The sequence below is a fragment of the Dasypus novemcinctus genome, chromosome 12 (assembly GCF_030445035.2).
Source record: "Dasypus novemcinctus isolate mDasNov1 chromosome 12, mDasNov1.1.hap2, whole genome shotgun sequence".
NCBI lineage: Eukaryota > Metazoa > Chordata > Mammalia > Cingulata > Dasypodidae > Dasypus > Dasypus novemcinctus.
The window spans coordinates 25,816,074-25,822,018 of NC_080684.1; the positions used below are offsets into that span (position 1 = coordinate 25,816,074).

Genomic DNA, 5,945 nt, shown 5'->3' on the forward strand with positions numbered 1-5,945 from the left:
GCTGATCTCCACAGAATGGGACATCCTATTCACTTGATAATAAAAATCCTCACCTGCTGAGGTCACACTCTGGTGACCACTCACATAGAACACAAATATCTTTTCTTTTTTTCCCATTAAGCAAGGTCAGGTCTATCCACATGCATCTCTCCCAGACCTCCTTGTCAACAACTTTCAAATCATGTTCCTTCCACCTCCCTGACCATTCTGCAAAACAGTTGGCTACAACCCATGTATTACATTCAGTCACATGTCTGGTTATTTCTCCTTCAAAACAAAATGAATAACCAGGGTCACTCCTTGAAGTTCTGCCACCTGGCAGGATGCTTTTTCACAACTGTCCTTCAGGGACATGCAAGAAAGGGGCTGTAGAGATTTCAAGTTGTGCCTGCAAACTGTGCAAAACAGCCTGTAAATCATGCCCAATTTTCTCTTCCTCCATCAGTTGATCATAGAGAACTATGCAGAAGGCTATTTCTATGGGCTGGATGAGAGAAGGTAATGTGGCAGGAGTAGGGGTCATTGGCATTTGGGACAGTTCTTCATGTAACTTACTTCTGATTTCAGCTGCTTAAACCCTTTCTGTTATATGTCACTTCTATTTGATAATGGAGGTGTGCCATTTACACTCAACATTATGGCGTGTCAAGTCAGACATTGCAGTGTTCGTGATGACAAGCTCAGTTCTAAGGATATTAGTGGCTTTTAAGTGTTCATTCCCTGTATACTAATTCCAGTAGCAAGCCAAAAGCTATTTCTCAAAAGGAGAGTAGATATCTTCATAGGATTCAGGGCTTTGCTCCAAAGATCCTAATGTCTGAACCGGGATTCACTTAAGGGGGTTTGCAAATTCTCTGAACAGCATATCTGCTGAGCAATTAGTCTGACAATATGAAAAAAAAAGTTTGTATAATGATTATTCTTGAATTGTTTTTATAATTATGAAAAATGAAAAAGGAACTAAAAAGATTTGCTGGGGATAAACAAATTGTTTGATAACCATAGAATTATATTTTAAAATGGTAATACATTGGAAAGAGCATAAATTTATAATAAATTTAGGTTTAAGCACTGATGTTACTTTAATACAGTGGACTCAGCTCAAATGGAATTCAAATAAGCTATATAAATAGTTATTGAGAAAAAATAGATTCACACATCTCTAGGACTGAAATAGTATCTAATAATCTATATCTCTCAATATACAACACTTTTTTTAGTTCAATATTCATGCATTTCTATTACATGTTACATATAAGGTATATTTGCAAGAAGAAAGTATGGAAGCATATGCTAGTGCATATGAAATAATGGCATATATTGCAACTTTTAAAAATTATTTTCTTTATTGTTTGACCATGAGTACTTCTGCATTTGTTCATTTGATCAATTCTCATAGCAACATATGATTTATTCATTTTATCAAAAATTCATAAAGGAGGGAAAGGAGAAGTATGATCTCATGTTTTTTTGGTTTTTTTTTTAAGTGTTGGGCCCAAGGATTGAACGCGGGACCTCATATATGGAAAGCCAATGCTCAACCTCTGAGCCACATAGGCTTCACTTTGTTGATTTTTCTTTTGTTTTTCTTGTTGTTTGTTTTTGTTTTTTTAGGAAACACTAAGAACTGAATGCAAAACCAAATGTTTGGCATGCAGGCCCTCATCTAATTGAGCTGTATCTTCTCCAAATGTGACCTTTAATTACATTATATGTTAGAAATTATAAAAGTAAGTGGTCTTGGATTTTTAAAATTAAATTCTTATTGTTTTCCAACCTGTCTCTATTAAATGTTTTGGTTTCTATTGCCCATCTCTATAGGCTGTGTCCCCACTATTAGAGAATTAAGTTTGATTTTTTTATTCCCAAAGTTCATTACACAAATGATCCTCCAGTAATTTTTGAAACTGAGTCACCAAGTACCCTGTCGTTTATTAACTTGGTTACAGATTTGACTAATAAAAGAGATACCACACTTCAAACTGCAAAACCCTCTCTCTGAGCAAAGAGAGTTCAGCAATCCAAGACTTTCAAACCTAGGAGTTCCTTTTAAAGCACTTAATGTAATTGGAAGATAGAAAATACACCTCACCCAAGGATGCTGCAACTATTCACATGGATTCAAACAGGAGGACCGGAAGTGTTCATTAAGGCTTTCAGCATGATATTCATTTTCAAATTTAGAAATGTCAGGATTCTTCTAGTTAAATAACTTATAGAAGGAAGCTATGATTAACTGACAGAGTGTAAGTAAGAGTAATTCCAGTGTTTGGATTATATTCTCCTTTGAAAGAGTAAGCGATATTTGCAACCTGGTAAATGGACTTTTCCTGACTGTATAAAACTGAGATGTGAGTGTTATTATGGCTAGAAAGGAAATGCCAGTTTTCATTGTGCATTACTCTAAAATACTCTATATTCATTGATATAATTTTATGCAATGATAAGAAGGAGATCATTTATAGGCAGCCAAGGAACCCCAAAGATTTCAGCAAAGCAGCATCTGAATGCTGCAGACTCCCAGACAAATTGAGGCCTGTTTAAACTTGATTTCAGAAACTAGAATCCAAAACCATGAGGCAATAAACTTCTATTGATAATTCAAATCATATGTGGTATTTACCACAGCAACCTTGGCAGAATAAGACAATAGTAAAACTTATCACAAAATAAAGTAACTGGATATTCCAGGAAAAGTTCCTTTTTGGGAAAGAGTAATTCAATTTATTAACTATTTGAATAGCTGGTGTAGTATTTAGTTTGTGTTCATTAAGGAAAAAAAAAATCTATCAAGAAGACATTGAAACAAATTTAGGATTTCATAGTCCCTGAATTCTGGTTTGAATTTCTATTCAGGGATACAGAGGGGAGGTGAAAGCAGCAATAATGAAAATGAAACTGTTCTTCTTGGCAAATGAGCAAAGAGGAGAAGCCAAATATCCCTTTTGGGGGAATGGAGGTAGTGGACACAATCAGAACTGGGCTTCTTTGTATTAAATCTTACTTCACTTTAAATTTTTCTTCAAAAATAAACGTAATCACAATATTAGAGTATACACACAGCAAATTGAATAAATTCTCCATTCCATCAGCATTTAGATACATCCTAAATAAAAAATAATATAGCTCTATGTTGAAATTTTATTTAATTTTTGCCAGGAAGTATTTCTTAGGTATCATATACATGTCTGAAACTATAAGTGATGGATGCTATTCTTTTAGCCCTAAGAGAGGAATAAGAATTGCTTCCTATGAAATTATTTCATCCCATATATCAAAGGTTCATCAAGGCCTCAGAAGAATATGTTTTTAAAATTGTTATCCAATTTGTTATAAAATACACCATGATATTTCCAAAGCACACACCTGTGGAAACTATGCTTTTAGTTGCTTATACCCAAATATAAAACTTGCATGAATATGGATGGTTGGCTGAATTGTTGAGCCATTAATTGTTGAAAAGTGATGTTAACACCTCTCATCTCTTTCTGAATTGTAAAGGAAGATTAAATAGAATTCAGGATTCAGTGATGAGACACCAAACAATAACAACATTTATCCTGCTGGGACTGACTGATAACCCACAACTGAAGGTTCTCATATTCATCTTTCTATTTCTCACCTACATATTGAGTTTAACTGGTAATCTGACAAGCATCTCCCTCACCTTCTTGAATTCAAACTTTAAAACTGCCATGTGCTTTTTCCTTCAATATTTCTCCTTCTTAGAAATCTCATTTACATGTGCTTGTATACCCAGATACCTGTATACGTATCAACACGTTCACAATTATTACGTATGATAATTATGTCATACAAAATTTTTTTTACATACCTTTTTACTGTTACAGAATTTTTTTCCTGGCCACCATGTTCTATGACGGCTATGCAGCCATCTGCAAACCCCTACATTATGAGACAATCATGAACAAAAAAGTCGTTGAAAACTTGCCACTTGTTGCTGGATACCTGGATTGTTTTTTTTACTCCCACCACTCTACATGGGCCTATATCTGGAATTCTGTGACACTAAAGTCATTGACCATTTTGCCTGTGATGGGTACACCCTCCTAAAGATTTCATGCTCAGCTACATGTCTCATAGACCAGATGGTCGTAATCTATGCTGTGCTGACCTATATCATGACTCTCATATGCATACTTCTATCCTACACATACATCGTCAAAACCATTTATAATTCCCTTCTGGCCAACAAAGGAAAAAGACATTTTCTACCTGTTCTTCCCACATGATTGGGGTCTCCATCACCTATGCAGCTGTATCTTTATCTATTTCAAACCTTCATCAAAGGTTTCAGTGGCTGTTAAAAAGTGTGCTTCAGTGTTAACTACTTCCATTGCTCCCATGCTGAACCCCTTCATTTATACCCTAAGGAACAAGCAAGTAAAACAAGTTTTAAATTACTCAGTCAAGAAAATTGCATTTCTTCAAAGAAACAGTGATATTTACTAATGAAGATGAATCAAAAAATTTCCATGATAATCATTATTCCTTAAAATCTATCCTTTTCTTTAATTTCCTTTGTTTTCCTGGACAGAAGCCTTATCATGATTACATTTCTCAGTGAATATAAAACATTTTCAGGAAACAAAAATGACTTCATATCTATTAATAAAACAAAACAAAGTCAATGAATTCATCTTAATAAAATTTCTGAATTGATCAAATGTGCATATTGCCCAATCCAATTACAGGTTTTGAGAACCATGTGGCTCCTGGCACTTTTTCATGTTGTTTTTTTTTTCACTTTAACAAAACACCAAGGAAGAAAAACCTTCTTGGGACAGTGTTCTTGATACTCAAGATGAGCTCTTTATCATAAAGCAATGATATCAACAGTGTTCCTGTTGGCATTGTAATGACAGTGATTAAAGCAGTCGCCATTAGGAAATCACTAGAGACCTACAATTTCTCTTATCTCTTAATTTATAAAAAATGTTCATTTAGTCTTTAGAAAGAGTTAAATTGAAGTTCAGAGCAGTTAATTAATGCTAGTAGGAGGTAAAATCAGGAAGCAATTTCATTTTTAACAGATTCCATGTCCTGGGATGTAACACTCGAGCTACATATATTTAGCATCAAGTTGTGCTCCTGGGACATCTATGGATAGACTACATATATTGAATATAGTTAGAGTTTAATTCATTATATTGAAAATTTATGTGATTTCTAAGAGACAAAAAGTAACAAAAATATAGTATACAATTTTAATATGAGCTTTCATTTATACAGAGAATGGAAAAATATTTATTTTTCTAGAATGCACTTTATTTTTAATACTACATTTACAAAAGGAAAACTTGTACTTTAACAGAGAGAAATGAGGTGCAAAAAGGTTTGTTCAAAAAGTGCGGTCAAAAACCTGTGTATCAGCCATGCTTTGGTGATGCTGGTCTGTGATTGGGGTAGGAAGGAGAGTTTGCGTTGACTATCCATGGAACTGCGGGCAGGTTGAGGGAAAAGAACAGATTGAGCTCTAGGGATTAAAACTACAACGTTGAAATGTTCTTTTGGCAAATATGACAGGGGAGAATTACTGATGTAGTGTATTGTATGTGGGAGGGAGGGCATACAGGACAGGTTGCACCTGGGGCAAGCTTCAATGGAATATGTAAGTGTTCATCTTGTCAATGTGTGTTAAGTCAGTGGATGGAAACCCACACAATAAACAAGAAAATATAAACTTCCATCCTGGGGAGTCCTGCTATGTTCTCAAATAGAGGGGCAAGAACCTCTTGAGAACATAGGCAATGCTTAATAAAAGAAAACAACCCAATAAGTCAAGTCCTCAGTATTATTGCAACTATGAATCTTATTCTTCAAAAAATGAAACTTGGTGATTACCATAGGTCCCGAAGGATTGGGTCGGGGAGAAAAGAATAGATGGAACATAGGCTATTTTTAAGGGACTGGAATTTTTCTGC

At 34.7% G+C, this 5,945-nt stretch overlaps 1 pseudogene; it reads left to right on the forward strand.

Annotated features, from left to right (window-relative positions):
• The first annotated feature begins 3,530 nt into the window (after positions 1–3,530).
• Positions 3,531–4,473, forward strand: LOC131280691 (olfactory receptor 6C2-like; annotated as a pseudogene).
• Positions 4,474–5,945: the final 1,472 nt, after the last annotated feature.